Source organism: Zosterops lateralis (assembly GCF_965231275.1).
Source record: "Zosterops lateralis genome assembly, chromosome: 3".
NCBI classification, from domain to species: Eukaryota; Metazoa; Chordata; class Aves; order Passeriformes; family Zosteropidae; genus Zosterops; species Zosterops lateralis.
In genome coordinates this window covers 14640269-14660243 of record NC_139764.1, presented here as the reverse complement: position 1 = coordinate 14660243, position 19975 = coordinate 14640269, and the positions used below count along the sequence as shown (strand labels likewise).

General features: G+C 43.8%; 1 protein-coding gene across 1 annotated transcript in view; it reads left to right on the top strand.

Moving 5' to 3' along the window:
* Positions 1–2024: 2024 nt before the first annotated feature.
* Positions 2025–19975, top strand: part of FOXN2 (forkhead box N2) — a gene marked incomplete at its 3' end in the record, with an annotated part of 46570 nt that continues 28619 nt past the window's right edge. Inside the window, 3 exon segments of the mRNA XM_083857684.1 lie at positions 2025–2111; positions 5202–5307; positions 5422–5505.

The window sequence follows — 19975 nt, the reverse complement described above, 5'->3', positions numbered from 1 at the left end:
TATCATTGTAGTGCTTTTGATTGAAATCTGTCTCTCTATCTGTCTCCTCCCCCCTTTTCCTTGCAGGACATAAAAGACAATGGAAGGGATAGGGCCAAACTGCTCTTCTGCAGACAAGAAGCCAATTGTCTAAAAACAACACGTCATTCAAGACCACGGGAGACTGAGGACAGTGGCAGGAGCATGAATATACAAAAGTGCCTACTGTTAAGGCCACAGCTTCAAGTGTTTAAATTCAAATCACATTTCCATTTGAGGTTCGAATTTATGGCAAGAACATACACACAAGGGTTTCAGTGTTCTAAATAAATCTCATCTGACTTCTCAGGGTATTCCTCATGGCAGCACATCAGAGCTGAGTGCAAGGGAGACTTGCTTTCCTTGCTGTATGAAGCAAAAATATTGAAGTAGGTTATTTTGGTTTGGTTTGGGTTTATGTGCTCTGTGTTAGTAAATTGCTCTGTGTTAGTAAATAAGGCAGCCTGTCATATCTAGGCTCTGGTTTTCTGATCGTGAGGTTAGTCTTTGGCTTGAAATGCTATTGTTCTTGGACCTTTGCCTTGAGCTGGAGGGCTCATATGTGTGGAGGAAGAGGAGGAACTGAGCTAAAAATAAAGTGGAACAAAACGCTGCTTATTGCCATGGAGTAGATAATGTTTTCCTAGATGTCTCGGCAGCCTGTCCTTGCAGGCGGTGTGGACTGGCACAGTCTGCTTTCATCACATGCGAGGTGTGATTATCTCTATCCCATATCGCCTTCCTCATATTTTGCTCTGTGCTCTATCTAATATTTTGTTCATGCTGGTCACAGCAACAGCAAGAGAAACAGGCTCCACTTTCCATTACATATCGAGCAAGGAGCATTTGCATTGCAGATGTAAGAGGCAGGTCAAGTTCCTTTGCTCCTGCGTGTCCCTCAGCGTGACCCCGTAGTGTCTGCTCCTGCCACAGCCCTGAAGTGATGGAAGATGCTGAGAGCTGCAGGGACTGCAGCACAAAATACCTGTGTGGTAACAGAGCCTGGACCAAAAGCACTCTCTGTCTCCCTTTGTGGAAAAGCTTTAAAGGCAGGGAAGGAGGAATTTCTGCACCAAGGGCCACAGCACTCCCTGTGACAGGACTTGCAACATGCAGGAGCTGAGCAGATCTTAGATTGCTTATGGGAGCAATGAGAATATCCCCAATTATATCAGATGAGCTGCAAACTAGACACGAGACAACAGCCATTAGTCAGGATTTAGAGGAAAGTTTCTTTTGAACTGGACATTCCCTCCTTGCCCACTTTCAGGCTGTGAGTACGTGACCCTAAAATCACCTATGAAACCCTGTTGGTGCTGGGTGCTTGGCTAAAAGCACAGGACTGACTCAGTGCACAAATTGCCTTGTTCAGTATAGATGCCAGAGAGACAGGTAAAATAAAATATTCAGATGTTCAAATATTTTCCATGAAAATCTCCCAGTTGAGGTTATCTTTGACCAGTATATCAACACCCACCACCACACAGATAAACAGTGGCCAAAGAAAGATCACAGAGGCCACATCCTCCTCTGCCTGTCCAGCCATGCTTCTCTTGCACTGATAAAATATTTCTGCAGCCTTACAAGTTCAAAGAATGAAAAAAGGGTTTCTATCAGCAATGTGGCTTTAGTTAGATTGTTGTGAATAGTTTATGCACAGTATCACAAGATGCTCAGTTTCTGAAATACTGGTACAAGCAGAATACCATTTAAAGTTTGAGTTTAGTGTCTCAGTACTGAGGCACAGTGCATTTTTAGGCATTTTAGAAACCAATCCATAATAATATTTCTCTGTGTGAGTAAAATACAGAGCACTGGTGATGCCTCTGGTGTCCTTTCCCAACACATACTGCCTGTGCTCAGTGGGCCAGTGGCTGTCTCTTGAGGATCAAACCAGGGTATCCACATGGAAAATTCCCAGGTCTGGCATTTGACTTTGGTTATATTATTAGCACACTCTGTTTCTTCTTTTAGGGCAGCTAATTGAGAAGCTGCAGCAGAGCTGTCTTTTCCTGAATCCCCAAAACCACGGAGGTCCCTTTTTCCTTTGCAGCAGTAATTGAGAACATGTAGTCAGATTGCCTCTGGGAGTGGTGAGTTATTAAAAATCAGGCACTTGAGTACTGGTTTTGTGAGCTGGGATGATGGTAAAGGGCAGACAGGCAAGTCTCTTGTGCAGAAACCTCAGGCTGGGCAAGACCTGTTGCCAAATGCAGCTGTATGGTGCTTCAAGTGTCTTATTCTAAAGTCCTCTTCATGCCTAAGAAAGGGGCTTGTGCACCCAAAAGGGTGGATAATTTTCTTCTTGTGTGGCAGTTGCTTTAGTAAAAGATGTAATCTCTTCTTACAAACTTTGTCTCATTTAGTGGGAAAAATGCAACAGTAATTTTAGTGTTGTGTGGGTTGTAAAGTACAGGAATTGTCCATCTGCACCCCACTCCTGTGTCTGTGCCTTACCTCTCTAGGAAATGGGTGGTGAAAACAAAAGCCCTTGAAGCATCCTCTACCATCACTTTTTTCGGCAATGAAGGTGTTCTCCTTTTCTCTTCCTAGTATATTTAGTGCCCCAGAGACTACTAACCCTTAAACCCTTTCCTCCCCTTGGCTGCTGTGCATTTTATCCATGCTGGTTGCAGTAGGAGCAGAGTGGCCAGGTGGAGTTCCCATGTCAGCTCCATCCCTGCAGCCACTGGAAATTCAGGTTGTGTGGGCAGAGTCATCTTAGAATTATGGAATGTCCTGAGTTGGAAGTAATCCATAAGGACCATTGAGTCCAGCTCTGGCCCTGCACATAACATCCCCCAAGAGTCACTCTGTGTGCCTGAGGGCACTGTCCAAATATTTCTTGAACTCTGTCAGGTTGGTGCTGTGACCACTTCCCTGGGGAGCCTGTTCCAGTGCCCAACCACCCTCTGGATTAAGAACCTTTTGCTGATATCCAACCTAAACCTCCCCTGACACAGCTTCAGGTCATTTCCTCAGGTCCTGTCACTGGTCACCAGAGAGAAGAGATCAGTGTCTGCCCCTCTGCTTCCCCTCATGTGTCTGCACATGGCCTGGGACAATTCTCCAAAGACTCATCTGGATGCAGACAAGGATGTGGCTTGTGCCCCAGCCTTGCCTCCCCCACTGCAGTCAGGTTGAAGTGACTCACTCTTCCAACCCACCCAACAGAGATGGATTTTGGTTAGTTCTCACCTTGTCATTTGAGGGTTTGGGGGAAAAAATAAGGAAAACAGCAGCAAGGCATCCTAGCAGTGCCATCTGTGCTGAACACTTGCCACCCCTCACCGGCTGGGATCTGCAATGCAATCTGCAGCCAGCATCTGCTGAGAAAGCTTGTGAGCTCCAGCTTCACTATTAAGGGGAGCAAATTATTATTGGAAGGAAAAATCCTATGTCAAACCAACCTAAAAACCAAAACAGGAAGCAGGATGTCACCTGGAAGCACATCCTGAGCCCAAATGGGCTGGCCATGAAACATCCAAGGTGAACAGATGGAAGCTGGCAATCCTGCTTTTTATGCGCCAGCTGAAGGTCTTGCCTCGTTTCCTGAAAATGCAAATACAGATCCCTCCAGCTCGAAGTCTCCTAGATGTTACTCTTGAAAAATAAAGGCAGCAGGCTTTGTTCCTTCTGTGAAGTAGCTCAATGTGTTCATGGCACCTCTGGAGGTACAGCATGGGTGAAGTTGGCTCTTTTGTTTAAAGTCTTCACCTTGCCATTAAGACTGTTATAAATCTCAGTGCTAAATCAAGTGTTGTGCTGCTCTTACTTCTGTCTCCTCCAATGGCTGTTCATTAAAAAAAATATAAGAAATTTGTTATAATTTTTTTGCTCACCATTCTCACATGGAATCAAATCCAGCTCTTTCCTCTGGTTGTATTACTGGGTAGGAGGTAGTTAAGGGTTTTTAACTGGCAGCTACAGAAGTATCACTTTAATTGCACAAAATGTGTGATGGATATTGAGAATACTTTCAACTAGTTGTTTGCCTTGTTTGATTTGTGTGGCACCACTAATGTAATACCCTCTTTACAAATTACTTTAATTATGACTTCCCCTGTGTTATGGAAACAGCATGGAGAGCTTTTTCAAAATGTAACAACCACTCTTTCTCATGTCCCATACTTTGCAATATTCAAACCAATTATCACATCAATAATAACATGAAAAACAGTTTCACTGTTACAGTCATTATTGAGAATACATGGCTGTAGTTGTTGAAAATGTGCTATCTACATCTACATACATCTTAGTGAGTGCCAAAAGACTTTACTTAAAAGAATCTTGTCTTTTTCAAGCAACCATGGTTGTTGCAAATAACCACAGTGGTGATAAACAAGTGTACTTGCTTCTGTGGTCATGGCTCAAATTGTGTTTTCAAGATGAATGTCTGAATATTATCAGATTGATACAGATTTTTAAATCTGTATTGTCATAAGTGTGAATAAGGTTTGCCTTAGCAGCTGGGAAAACATATTTAAAGCTGGGAATAAATTAATATAAATAAGAGGATGTGTGGGGAGCTGTTTAATACTGCTGGGAGCAGAAAGACTATGTTTTTTCAGTCAACTCAAATAGAATATTTGCATCCACATCTTAAGATGCGGACCCGGGAGTGACTGAAGGCTGCTGTATAGATGTTTTTATTGGTAGGATTTTGTCAGCAAAGATTACAGTAGAGACAGCACCTGTAATGGTAAAACTTATCTTCTTCTTAGGGAGATAAAAATACCCCAATCAATGTGATAACTACAGAAAAAGACTCTACTGCCAGTGTTGGTTCTGCATGTGCTGGTGGCTTATTTTGCCACTGTTGCTTCATCAGTGGGAGAGCATTTTTCTTGTGCTTGTGGCTCCACATTTGGTTTCAAAGTGTGGCTTTGGCCATGGATGGAAGCCTTCACCTGAGCAGCTTGGAGGTGGCTGTGTAGAGTGCATGTATGGTCACATCACTGAGAGTAAAATATCTCTGCCCTGAGTCCGCAACATTATTTCACATGCAGTAAAGCATTAAGCCTTATATTAGTTACAAAACTTACTGAAATAACTCACTGCTATAGAGGTGTTTCAGGAGCCCTTTTTGGCTTCCCTTGCTCTTCATAAAGTTGCTAAACAACCTTCTGCTGTTTTTTGGTTCAATTCTCATGGGAAAAGTTTACCCTTTTGTTTCTTTGTAGCTCACTAAATGCTGACAGCCAGCACAGCATTGTGCAAGACATGGGAAAAGGAAAAAGAGAGCAGGGAAAACTCTGAAGAAACATAACAGAGGATGTACCCACCAAGGTAACCAGAAAGCAGCTCTAAGTAGCAAAATCATGGGACTTGCATTAGCCTGATGTTTTGTAGATAAATAAAATGAAGCTAATTTACACTGATGACTTAATTGCATTTCTGCAGAGTCCAACTGCAAAGTTCCCACTTGCCATCAAGTTCAGCATCTTGGATTTGTACCTGTGGCATCCCCAGAAGAGAAGGACTCGGGTAAGACACAGCAAGGTCAGCCTCGTTTCTCTTTGTGAGCTGCCAGGCTGTTGTTCCCAGCAGAATCTCAGTGGTGCTGCTGCTGGCGAGGCTGTGGTGGCTCAGGGGGCTGAAGGCTGGCCCGATGCACGTCAATAGTGTTGATGCTACGCCTGGTTTGTCACACGCCAGTGACTCTGCCCTGCCCCTCCCTGCATCAAAACAGTCTCGTAGAGTGACATTCCAGGGCTCTTCTTCAGACCCCTTCATCCATGGAAGGAGTAAGCAAAGGAAGCTGGGAGACAGATGTGCAGCTGATGCAAACGCAAATCCTCCTAATGAGCTCAGTGGGGCTGAACCAGTTCTATCAGCAGAAGAAATTTCTCTTTTTCCCCAGGCCAAGAATGGTGACCTGCAGCCTGGCTCACCCATACCCAGCCTGAGTGCTGTCATTTGCTCCCAGGAACATGTTTCCTGTATTTTCAGAAAGGGATGGTGAAGGCCCAAGGGAGGAGCTGAGGGCACAGAGCTGAAGCACCAAAGACAGTGCTGTTGATTAACCACCTTGGGTTTCTTCTTGAGCTGCTCAGTTTGGCACTGACCTGAGGTCCTTCTCTATGGCAAGGATGCATTGTATCAGCCAGCAAAAGCCTGGATATGCATAATCCTTTACAGCTCATCCACCCTCTCCTTAGCAGACACTTTTTTATTATAGGGGGTAATAAATTTAAAAAATTATATTTTTATATAATCAGCAACAACAAAGCTTTAGAGACTTCCTGATTGCAAAAATCTGATTGCAAAAACAAACAAAAAGATATCTCCAGCAGTTAAAACTCAGGGTTGCGCTTTGAACTTTCACCACACTTTTTTAACAGTCATCAGCTGTGATTGCATCTAGTTTGAGATCATTGCCGTAATTAATTTTAATTAAAGTGTACTTAACTTAAACCTTGTGAAGGTCTCTTTCATGTCCTTGTATAGCACAGATATTCATATATGATAGGACATCACTCATGCAATTTTGCAGTTCGATAGTGACTCACACAGCACCTGCCAGCTTAGCCATGCTTTGAAAATTCAAAATATGCTCCTGCAAGCAGGTTGTAGTGAATGTCAATACAATGATTACATAAACAGAGGAATCTACTGTCATGCGTAAATGCAATTTTGTGAATACCACATCACACATGTCCTCGCACGTGCTGATAGGTTTTTATGGCATACAGGGGATTGATTTTGCTGTGCCCTCATCAATCTATTCCATCTGATGATCTCAGTTTGAGGTGATGATGCACTGTGGACAGGGAGTTGATTACGCTTCCAAAATCTCTGTAACTCTGGCTGTTTGACTGGCAAATTAATCTCCTGCTCCCCCAAACTAGAGCTACCCCCAGCTGCTGTGCTGTTCACTTTTGGGAAGCTGTGAAAAACAATGAGTGCAGCTACAACTGACTTGAGAGTGCGGAACAATTGGTATGGATATAAAAGTTCCTGGAAGAACAAGAGAGGCCATCTTAATACCTAATTGGCTTTATTCTCACTATACATTCCTTTGGCAACTGCCTGCTGGGTTGAAGCAAGTGATATTATTCCCTTCAGACCTCATATAAGGACATTCTGACCCAGAAATCAGAAAACCAGCAAGTATATGAAGATGTGATACTATTCATTAACTTATGAAAATATTATTTGGATTTAGTAGGAAAATTAAACAGAAGTATTACTTTCATATATTTGAAACAAATGTATGGAGAAAGTAAATGATTTACCATACAAGTCTCCATATAAGCAGTTCCCCATGTTTAGGTAAGGCTGGAAATAGTATTAATTGAAAAAATGTTGATTGAAAATTGCTTGTCTTCCTGAAACTTACTGCCACCTTGAATTAGTATTCCTCATGGTAAGTGCTTGTCAAGTACATGGCCAATAAATAACGCGGGTGGCGTAAACACAGCTATGTGATCTGGAAGTTAAAAAAGGTTTGCTAATGCCTTTTGGGGGGTCTTCCTGTTTCCCAGATGAAGAGTTTGCCTGCCCAGAACACTCTCAGATATCTGTATGAGCCCGTGTTGGCTCAGCCAACAGTTCACCTCTGTTCTGCAGATTGTAGCCACAGGAATCGTTTCCAGTTCCGCTTCCCTATTGCCTCCCATTCTCAAAGGGGAGCGGGTGCGATCAGGAATACCCAGCACTACTATTGTTGTTGCTAAACCAAATGAGAATAAAGTTGAAAAAGCTCTTGAATGGCCTCCTGGAAGCCAGTGTTTAACTCCTGGTTTTGGCAGGAAAAACACAGGTTTTTCTATACCCTGGGAGGCATCCAACACCAGTCTGCATCAGAATTGCTGAACGGACTGGACTTTGAGATTGAGCCAGGAGACTAATTCCTACTTTCCTGTCACAGCCTCCTTCCTCTTGAAGGTGGGAAACAAGCCAAAAATCCCCAAAGCAGTGTGTCTGGCCTTTGCTGTTGGCTGCCAGGGCCCTGAGTGCACCCATTGCCAGGCTCCTGGGATCCCCATACACCCCATTCCCCACTCCTGGCTGCTCCTCATGTGCCTGCTGGATGCCTCCATCTGGTCATGGACCCAGTGCTTGATCCCCTCACCTGCCACCAAGCTGCTCCCTGGCATGGCCACCTGCCTCCATCTCTTGGGCAATCCATCCATCCATCCATCCATCCTAGCTCCCCTCTGTTAAAGGGCAAAAGTTTGTTCTGGGCCAGAGTACTTTATTGTCAGTATGCTTGGGGAACTGGCCACCCTTTGTCACACAGATGGTCTTTATGAAGAGAGATTTTGTACAGGGAACGGGGTGACCTCTCCTTGACTGCTACCAAATTATAGGGAGGTAAATGAGAGAAAACAGGGTCAGGACAAAAAGAGGTGGTGCTCCATGGAAGCAGAGGTGGAGCTTAGGACCTCAGGAGGTCTTTTCCAAAGGGTGGTGTTTGGATGGTGTTTCATGAGTTCAAAGGGAAGATGGCAAAATGCCTAGAGGAGAGGCCCTTTGATTACTGAATGACAAAGTGCAGCAGGCTCTGGAAGCCCCTGAGCTGAACATAAGGAGAGGTTGGGAGAATATTAGGGACAGAAGGATCCTGTTACACTTGTGCTGCTCCTGCCCTCCCCTTGCTGTCCACCTCTGGCCATGGCTGGGCACATAATGATGAGCTAGAAAGGTCCTTATCTGGAGTGACTGTGGCCACCTTGTCACCTCATTGGTGGCTTTCAGGAGCAAAACACAGCCTCTGAATGATGGTTCACAGGGATCACCTCTTGCTGAGGTCCTGCCTCTGCAGAGGACAAAAATTATTGCATTTTCATAATTAATGATTTAGTCTTCAGGACAGGAGGGTTTGAGGCAACACTGCCGCCTTCTTGTGTGGATCCTTGGCAACATGAAGTGCTTTTTTTGGTGATTGATTTGGATGGAGTGCCCTATTGGTGTCTCAAAACTGTGCATATAGGAACAGCAAATAATGCCCAAAATAAGTTTTAACATTATTTGACTGACTTTTTTTCTTAAACATTAAGTAAATTCATCATCCTAATTAAGTAGATATGATCTTTCAAAGTTAACAGAGCAAAATTGCTTACTGCTGATGTATGTAATTATAGAGCTGTGACCAAAGTTCTACATGAAAGCCTAGCCCTAATACATTGTAATTTTACTCATATGCAATATTTCTCTACGTTAGAAGTTATGCAATATAAACTTAGTTTGGTCTAACTTGCCTTTCATGCGTTCCTAGAAAAATCAAATGAACCCTCAAGTAAGGAGGGTTTCTATGCTTCATTCTGATCCACTGAAGCTCCAAATTCCAAGTTGCAGTGAAGATGAAAAAGAACATCATGGTTTCATATCACCTCAGACATACCAGTGGAATAACTAATTTGGTCCTCTTGGTAATCTTCTTCCATGTTTCCAAGTCAAAACTGATTTGAGCAAGACATCAGCTCAGAGAGAACTAAATGCAGTTTTTGTTCATTGTGATAATTTAAAAAACTTGTTTTTCTCTCAGTCTCCTGAGTTTGTCTGATGTTTTTCTGTCAGACAAAGGGGTCAGTGCCAGAACGGATGTCAAACAACATAACATGAAACGTTAACAATGATTTGCATTTTATTTTGTTTCTCATCAGGTTCTCATCTCCCCACTGACTCTCTCAGGATGAGTGTGTGCTTTCCACGTGGGTTGGAGGCTTTCCTCCACCCCGGGTTTTGGCCAAGGCACCTGCAATGTCTGGAGGCCTTGGGCTCTCTCAAGAAAGGGAAAAAAATGCAATTTTGTTAATGCAACATCCTTTATGTGTAGATTAAACAGAAATAGATGGATCCTCAGCTATGGCAGAGGCTATCCCCACACAGATGCCAGAATGAATGAGTCCACTGGACATCTGTAATCAGGTCCAGGCAGTAATCTCTGCCAGCTGTTGCACAGATGTGCACATCAGAAGCATTTATAGTTTGGGAAGGTTAACAGGCATCATCTAAGAAAGTCCTCCTCTCTTTGCCCACAGCACAGTCCCTTCAGTGGGCTGTAGTGCCAAGGTCTGCTGATTTCTAAATAACTGTCCAAATAATTTGAATCTAAAGATTCCTGGTGATAAAGTGTAATGGTCTATGGAAGTGAATAGCTGGTGCACACATCAGAGCCTGATTTTGATCTAAGTTACCCTGTCCAAATTATGTTACTATAAATCAGGAATGGCTTTCAGAAGAGAGATACAATAGAGAAATAAAGCAGGAAATAATGCTCTGAACAGGCCGAGCTTGCAGGTTTGCCAACAGGATTGCCAGGAATTGCAGGTGCTCTGCAGAGTGGGGTCACAGTGGTGGCTGCTTCTCTGCAGATGAGCTACAATGGGTTTTATAGCAACTGCTCCAGTTCCAAGGGAGAAAGTCCTCTAGAAGATTCTCCAGGAACCATCTTCAGGACCACAAGCTTAGGCTGACTGGGAGAAAAGGTGCTGGAGCCTGAACTCTGGTCCCTTCTGCCTCCTTGGAAGGGGCAGGGAAAGCCCCTCCTGCATTGGCAAAGGCAGTCCCTATCAAATATGAGAAATAGGTATGCAGAAGGTGCTTTTGACTTTGTGTACTCAACTGGAGATGTTCTCACAGACTCCACAAAGGAAAGAAAATTGCTCTGAGGCAGATTCTGTCATCCTGCACCAAGCAAGATGCCCAGGAAAATCCTGGAAAATTTACTCAGATGAGGATTACTGTGCTTGAGCCCAGCCATTTGTCACTACTCTTCTTCACCTTGTTGAAACCCCAGATTTTCTAAGTTAAACATAGCCCATTTTTTTGCTGAACTCCATGCACACCTGTAACAGTGTGGATTTATACTGAATATTTAGTATAATCTTACAGTTCAATTTTATATTTTTTATATATATACATATATATATACAGTTAAATTATGTGTATACAAAATACACATATATTCACACATATAAAAAATACATATATACACACACATATATACAATAATCTCAGCCTCAAAAGACAAAGACAATGTAGAGGTAGAATACAACCAGTAACTCACAGTGTTTCTGAAAGCCTTTTTTGAGGGTAACCCTGAATAAGTTAAACAGTCCAGTTCAGGAACACCAGCCTGGATATTTTCAGGAGCATATGGAGAGAATTCCTTGCAATGATTACAGAGCTGTAAACTGCTGCTGAGCGGTAACCAATGCTACATGCAAATGCGGAAATTGCTTGTTAAGTGTGATGTTCAGTGATAAGTGTTTTGATTACAGTCGTTTTAGGGAAATCTGATATATGGCAGCCGCAAGATCGAAGGAATGTTAATTCCACCTTGAATCATCTCAAGCCTTGGGAGTGGCAGAAGATAGAGAAAACTTTTCTCTCCTGGATAGCTTTAAGTTTCAGACAGTTTTGAATTATTTGGGTTTTTACAGGTGAAAGAAAGATCAGGACATCAAGGCTATTATAGCCTGTGAGAGTAAGAGTGCAGAACCACCCCACTGGCAGCTGCAGGTACAGAAGACACACCACCAGCTCTTCAAAACTCATGAGGCAGCTTCATTGGCCAAAACCTAATCTTGCACTGGAAAAAGAAAAGGAAATTGTGGTCATAAAACTACAGTGTTTTCTGAAGGATGGAGGAGGAATATTTGTCATGAAACAATTTTTGCTGAAGACATTGGAAATAAGACGTGGAGAAATGCCTTCTGGTGAGGGGCTCCATAGCTCAGAGACCAAGCTCACTGGGACATGGTGTTGGGTCTTCCTCCCCAGCACCAACTCTATGCAAAGTGGCCCCTTAAAACTTGCTCTGCTTACAGATTATGCCCTGGAGGACTGTGTCTCTTCTCACCCTGTTCTCTTACCTTGGATTTGGGTTTGGGAGCCTCTCATCAGGCATATCCAAGTTATCAGATGCACTTGTATCTGAGCTCTTATTTTTTTATTTTCCTTTGATCTTTGATTCATTCCTCTTCTTTTTTCCCCTGACAAATTCATATAAGGACAAAACAGTTTATTTTTTTGAAAGTATAAATGGAAAGTAAGTAACAGAATGTGGGGAATATACACAGCTAATTCCTGACATTTTAATGAACTCTGTGGTCTCATTCCGGCACTGAGCACCTCTGGTCAAAGCAGCCCCCTTAGGGCAATGACAGGCTCATAAATGAATTTCAGACAGCATTTTTGTGGATTTTCTTCATTGCATATTCAACACAGATTTGTGCTTGGTGAACAAAACAAAAGGTTTAAGGACTATCTTTAACTGGACACCAAAATTTTGTTTGTCCCAAAAGAGAGCCAACAATAATAACCCGGGGAAGGAGCGGCAGGATGACTATTCTTTGGTTCCTGACTAAAACCAGCCTCAGATGGGGATCAAGACATTTTCTAGATGTACATGTGCAGACACATGATTTTGCACAGAATTGTTTTTTGTCCTTCCAACCTTCAGCCCATCCCCTATTTTATCTGCTTTTTATCAGTTTGTAAATTCCCATTCACAAATGGAAACATCCCTGGGGAGCTTCCATTGTCCGCTTGCAGCTGGATGCCATGGTGACATGAGTGTGAGAGGTGCTGTGCTGCATGTTTCTGTGCTGAGAGGGACCTGCCAGCCCTGCTTGGGCTGTGGCAGCTGCCAAAGCCACCCGCTGAAGGGCTGGAGGTGCCACTCAAGCATCTCAAGGGCCATTCCCCAGCAGGATGTGTCAGCCTGTGTAGAGTCATTACACCGCCAGTCATTATTGGCATGACTACCTCAGATACCTGGCAGATCCATGAGCCACAGGCTTAATGTTGGCAAGCCAGCTATTGGCAATTTAATAGTGAATGGATTAAAACCTTGATAATCTGTGAGTGATGGGCATTGTGAATGTGCTTAAAAGGACTGGCTTGCAGAGAAAAGGCTTCCTACACTCAACCAGGACCATTAGTGGCATACAGTTTGCTGGCTGCAGTAAGTACATGAAGATATCAACCAAAGAAAATGCTGCATGATCATTAGGCTGCCCTTAATCAACTGGAAGGCACCTTTCTGAATGCCACAGAGAAATGCACCAGCTGCTGTTGAATAGGCTTTCTTCCCTCCAAATAAGACCATAACCAACAGGACATCTGAGTCCAGACTGTTTTCCAACACCTCATCCATCTCCTGCTCTTACTCATGGGATTACACCCAGCATCAGTTCACTGAAGAGGACAAATTTTATTCCATTGCCAGGAGTTTCAACACAGTCGATCCTTCTGCCCAGCACATCCTGTCCAGGCAATGAAAGAATGAAATAGTATTTTTTTTGTCTACAGAAAAAAGAAGCCATTTCAATCACCCTTCTCTCCCATGCCTTTTATACTCTGAGTGATGGCAATGTCACAGGTCTTTATCTAACTTGGTATGCTTTCATTCCATTTCTCCAAGTCAGCCCCTCAGAAACAGCCAGCAGGAGCCATACCAGCCCCCAGCATGTGGGGATAAGGGTTTCAGTGTTCATCCCCTGAAAAAGAATGCTTAATGAAAATGTGGTTTTGACTGTCAGAGACTGTGCAGCAACCAGACACAAGGTCCTTGACCATTATCTTTTTAACATTTCCAGACAGGGAGCCTGTCTGAAATCATTGACTGGAACAGGCTGTGACTTTTCACTTCATGGTGGAATATCATCCATGTGAGAGTGAATTTTTTAGCTTGCTTGAAAAATTCATTGGGAATTGGTTTGTACCAAACCAGCCATTGCTATTTGCCTCACACAAAGACCACATTTCCTGAGTTTCTCTTTTATGGAGTGATTATCAAGCAGCTTCAGGAATGGGGGGAGATTAAGGAAAAAGGGTAAATTCCCTGCTGAACCAGGCTGCAAACCCACAATTTTCGAGGTGCCTGGGGTCTGAAACCATGTTGGCCATAGACAGCAAGGATCAGAACTCCACACTACTCTTCTTATGAGCTCATATCATGTCATGAAGTCACTGGAACTGGTAGCTTGTACTGCCTGAGTCAACACTTTGATACCAGTGCTAGCATAACTCTATAGCAATCTCTTGATATAAAAGCTTTGGTTGTGGATTAAACCCAGCTGGACATTAAGCCACTCTCACACAGCTGCTCTCACAACCCTTTTCTCTCGCCCCTCCCCACCCCACTTGAATGGAGAGGAGAATCAAAATAAACATTGTAGGTTAGAGAGAGATAAAGAACAGTTTAACAGAGAGACACAAACAATTTAATAATGGAAAATAAAGTAAAGATCAGTAAAAATGGCAAATAATAATGATAATTAAAAGGGAAAAAACAAGTGATGTGTAACACAATTGCTCCCCACCTGCTAACAGATGCCAGACTCACCCTTCCTGAACCCAGATTGTTGCCTCTTCCAGGTAACTCCCCCTGGCTTATATACTGGGCATAATGTTCTGTAAAATGGAATATACCTTTGGTCAGTCCAGGTCACCTGTTCCAGCTATGCTCCCTCTCAGGTTTTTTTGGGTACCTCCTCACTGGCAGAATGTGAGACAAGGAAAAAGTCCTTAACTTAGGATAAACTTAGCAAAACCCAAAACATCAGTTGCTTTCAACGCCATTCTTATTCCAAATCCAAAACACAGCAGAGCAACAGCTACTGAGAAGAAATTAACGCTGTCCTAGCTGAAACCATTGCACAAAGTACCCAGGAAGACACGAGGAGTTGGTAGGCTGATCATTGCCTTGCCTTGTCTCCTGCCAGGTGCTCCTGGGTGTGTAAGTGCCATGTGCAAAGGGGATGTTCAGAGAGCATGTCCCAAACCTGTCCTCCCAGCCCTGGAAAGCTTGTGCATTCCTCTTGCAGAACATGAGGACAGCATCACCTGTAACATGAGTCCAAAAACATCTGACAGCACAGATCTTCTGTGCTGTTCCTAATTCGGCCAAAAAACATCCTGATGGCAGGATGAAAGCAAATCTCTCTGGGGATTATTGCAGAGATGCTGAACCTCAGCCCACCCACCGCAGAATGATGAGATGCTGTTCCCCTCCCAGCCTCCCCCTGTATGAACTCATCTGTATTAAAGGAGATTATAATAACCAGCTGCCTCAGTTGGTGTTTTGAAGCTAAGCACTTGTAAATGCTTGAAGATATTTGTATTAAAGATAGGCTAAGCAAAAGCTGGTATGAGAAGTAAAGCTTATAACGTGCAGAAAGATTGGGGGGCAGCTTTCATGCTTTTCATTGGGCTTTAAATCATACCTTTTCTTTTGAATAATAATGGAAAGCCATAAAACTTTGTCACTGAGAGGCACCATAATAAGTATTTTTCATTGAAATCAAAATAGTTTCTTTTAAAAGTACTCAAGCTCTCTTCAAGCTACCAAGTCCTTAGTCAGATATTTAACCTCAAATCAGAATTTGAACTACTGCCATTTGTCTTAAAATTTTAAGCATCAGCATAAAAATGAACCATGAGTAAATTAATTTCAAGTACTGCTGAATACAAGTTGAAAGCCAATTGTTAAACAAGCAACTACTCTCCTAATCACAACAAAAAGAGAGTGCCATAACACAAGGTGAAAATAAGCAGAAAAAGCAAACAGAACACACCATTGATTGAGTCCTTCATTATCTAGGATAGCTTTTAGTGGAGGAACCTGCCTGTGTGTCACTGCTCTTATCTCTCCAAAGGCAGTATGCACACACTGTAAAAATCAGTCTCTTCATTTTCTGCTTGAAAAGATCATTGTGAAAAAAAAAGTGTCAGGGAGTGTAGGTCATGCTGATTTATTGGCAATTAAACCTGCAGGATTTCTGCACTCTTTTCAAAACAAAGTATCTCTGGGTAATTCAGCCTGGCACATTACATAGTGGGCTAGATACTAAAAGGCATGAATCTTTTTGTTTGTGCACAACAAAAACAATTGACTTGGTCTTATTTAGGATAATTGCTACTATTTTCTGCAAGGTATTTGGATTACCCATAAAGAGAGGGAGGTAAGTTACCTCTCAACAATGCATGATTCTTTCCAATAGTGAAGATGCTGATTTTATTCCTTATCTTTTGTTGAGGATAACAAGTCTACAGACAAACTTCTCCTACTTAAGAGTAAATAGATGACAGTGCTAAATATATGACGTCTTGCAAAGGTAGACCACATTTGCTTTGCTCCGTGATTGATTTGTCCATTCTTGAGTAAGTTCTTCTGCGCAAGCTTTCATATGAGACTGCATCTTGTCTGGTCTCCTGTGTATATTTTCCAGCTGTATTATTTAGAATAGATTAAGAAAAAAAAAAGTAACCCTCAAGTAACACAGCTAAACTGGAAAAAATATCCACTATTCTGTTTTTTGGCAGAACCATCTCATGCAGGTTTAGGCTTACATCATTTACTAAGCTAGCGTAAGCTATATCACACAAACAGGTGCAATTAGGATTGATATTCCCACTCAAAGTGTTTCCCAGTGTAGCAATATTCTCAGGTTCTTTCTGGTAAAGTTAACTTCTTAGCTCTGCAAATATTTTTGGAGATCCGATATTGAAAAGTCCTAATGTTTTGATGGTAATTCAATACATTTAATTCAGTTCTTAGACAGCGACTTGGGAGGAATGCTGCAACCAACACTGCTTATTTTTCCGATCAGTGGTTGTATAGTTGAGAAATCATCAAATTAGTTTTTACAGGTAACATTACCCCTACAACTTCCTTTATAGTTTACCTGCTTGTCTGAGCTCTGGATCTACACTGGTGAGATGTTATAGAAAGATGGGTCTCAGCAGATGTTAACAGAGCCTCACACCTAGGCGGAACTGCTAAGGGAAAACAAAACAGCTGAGGGCATATTCAGTCCCTAAAATGAGTGACTGTGAGCCTGTCTGTATATAGCTACAACAAGAACAAGAACAAGAACTTCAGCACTGAGTCCCATTCAGGACATAGAAAGAGCTGAGAGAGAGAGCAAACATGGCAGGCAGCAGGGTGGTGGTAGAAGAAATGCTGTGAACCACAAACTGCACAATGTCCCTTGTGGCTTTGCCTAGGGCGAGGGAAGAGATCAAATAACTAGGCTGGTGGTAGGAGACAGCAAAGCAGGAGATATTGCCAGATAGAAACCACAAGCAGAAAGTCACGGTGTGGGAGCTGAATAGGCAGACACACCAACCTGGAGTAATAGGAAGTCCTTTGAAGTTATTACTTCAAATGGGGCTGTCAATGTAAACCAGAGATGCCACTTGCAACAAGAATTCCTAGAAGAAGCAGGTGTCCAACCAGTGCTGAGCCAGCATTTCTCTCACAGCATCCCTGGGCAGAAAGGAAAGTTAGCCAGAGCTGTGAACAGGAGCCTGGTTTGCTCCCATGGAAGAGACAATGCTATTCCTGGATGGATTAACCTGTTAACTCCTATGCCAGCTTTTCACAGGGTGATACACCAGGTGTAGGTCACCAGGATCAAAGGGCCTGTGGTTTCACGAGGAGAAGTGCTGAGACTCTCTGAAGCCTGGCTGACTGCTCACACGTGTGGCAGAAATCCCAGCACAGTAACTGGGGCTCGCTGGCTCTCGTAGCACACACCCATGGCACTGCACCTCTGGCACCCATCCCTCTGCTTTGCAGCAGTTCCCTTCTTGTCCTTCCCTGCTCTCCACTCTCTTGGGTGCAGCCTTGGAGCACTGAACATGCACTGAGCTTTAGAGGACAGCTTGGGCAAGGAGGGACTTTCATGGTGCTGGTGGCACAGGTCAGCTGATGAGTCCCTTGGAGGATCCCCACTGTGCCCTCTCCTCTCAGGAGAAGGAAATTTCAGCTACTAGGAGGCAGGTGTTATCTTCCCAGTAGGCTTGCCCTCCACATAGCAGATTTGGATGACTGTGCTCTGTGAAGGCTCAGTGTCTTCTCCCAGGATGCCCTTCTCTATCCATATCATGCATTGAAATAGGAGTGGAGATCTGAGGATATTGACTGTGACAAGGCAGAGGTGGAAGGCCTGATTTTCTGCGCACAGCAGAAAACAACCCAAACAACAAAATCACTTCATGTTTTCTGTGGGGTTTTTTTTTCTTTTTTTCTTTTTTTCTTTTTTTCTTTTTTTTTTTTTTTTTTTTTTTCTTCTTGCATTCAACCACCTGTGGTGATGGCAAGTCACCCAGAACCATGGCTGTGCCCTGAAGGGAAGAGGACAGCCAGCCTCTGGTGGAAACCAGGCAGGAGGCAGGAAGGAGGGCTGCAGTGATGACAGCTGCCTTGGCAAAGCAGGCACGGCTGTCCTTCAGTGGGCAGGACATTCAAGGACAGCCTGGAGCTGGGCCAGGAGGCACCAGCAGCCTCTTGGCTGAGTCTGTCTTGGCTCAAAGCAAGAGGTGACAAGGGTAGGGTGGAGGGCACCTCCTGCCACCTCCTCAGCAGCTGCCTTGGCCTCTGCAGCCCATCTTCCCCACACCTCCTGCTTCAGGGGGCTGCAGGAGGTGCTGCATGGCCATCCTAGGGAACTGTGCAGAAACCTACACAGAGTACCATGACTAATGTCTGCCCCACCTATTTTAAAGGTCTGTGTTGGAAAATAGCACCGTGTCCTTGTCACATCTATTGGATGAGCTCTGCTTTGGGTGGTTGCTGTTTTGCTGTAGGTTTCCCTCTGTAGCTCTGAGTAGAAAACAAAGATGGTGCAAGAGGGAGACCAAGGTGGTGTGTGGGCTCAGACTGCCAGCAGCCACAGGCCTCCACCATGGGACAGGGCACACTCCAGGAAAAGATGAGTTAATGCCTTCAGGCTGAAATGTGGGAGCAAGCAGGGATTCTGCTCTCAGGGATTCTGCACAAAACACCTTGGCAGGGCATCCTCCATGCTGTGGCTCTCCAGCTTCTTGGAGGTGATTTAATGCAGGGCAGGATGACACCGGTGGCCTTGGCTCTGTCTGATGCCCTCCACCACCTGCCCCCTCTTGCTCTCACTAATCACATGCAGGATTCAGCAGGGAAAATGGATCATGGTGAGGAAGCAGGGATCAAATGTGGTGTGGACATTGAGCAGAGACAAAGTTCCCTTAATCATCTGGTTGCTGCCTGGGCACTAAGTGAGGCATCCTGATGCTGACTGAGGTTGCCAGTCAGGAGTCAGTACAGGCAGGGACAGATATCAGGAGAGGTGTGAGTGTAGCCCTGATGACCCAAAAATTCTCTGCACCCCACTAGGGCAGGCCAGCTACAGTTCCTCTAACCCTGCACAGACAAGCTGCTGCAGCACCACAACTGCACATGCACAGCTGGGTTAGCCTTGCCTACTGAGCCTCATTGGGATGAGTAAGACAAGAGGCAGAAGGTTTAAGCCTCTCTAAGAGGCTGGACTTTCTTTTGTCCCTTGTCCCAGATGCATTGCTGCAGCCACCCGTGGGTTCACAGGCTGCCAAAGAGTGAAGGTGACTGTGGCTGGACCTGGAGATAAGGGGGAGATGCAGAAGCTGCTCCAGAAAACCTTAAATCGTGGTTACTGTCTTTAATGGTCAAAAAATTGGTAGATTTGGAAAAACGCAGTAGGGTTTAAAGCCAAAATGACTTAGCATGGGTATGTTGAAGAGTAGAGAGAGCTGAGGAAGATAAAGGTGACAATGCTTTTCAGGAGGTGTAGAAACACTATTTTTTTTGAAGTGTTGTGCTACAAGTTGGTTTATACAAAATGCTGGCTCAAAGGCCAAGTTTTATTTTTGTTTCTTTGAGGGGGTGTCGACTTCAGGGCACTTACAGCTTTCATATTTTTAATTCTTGTTTGGTTTTGTGGTGGTTTTTTCCACTAAACTCTAAAGGGGGAGAGAGCGTGGGTACTGAACTCAGGTTGCATTTTTAAGGGGTAAGTGGAAAGAACCTGTGAGCAGACACACTTAAAGGCCAGGCTGTAAATGCAATCAAAGGTTGAGAACAGACACCACCTTTGGTGGCCCAAACTGAACCTTCCACATAATAAATGGAAGCTGGAGGGGTCCTGGATTCAAACGTCTCTCTTTCAGGCTGCCGCCAGCAAGGGCAAAAGTCCGAGCAACA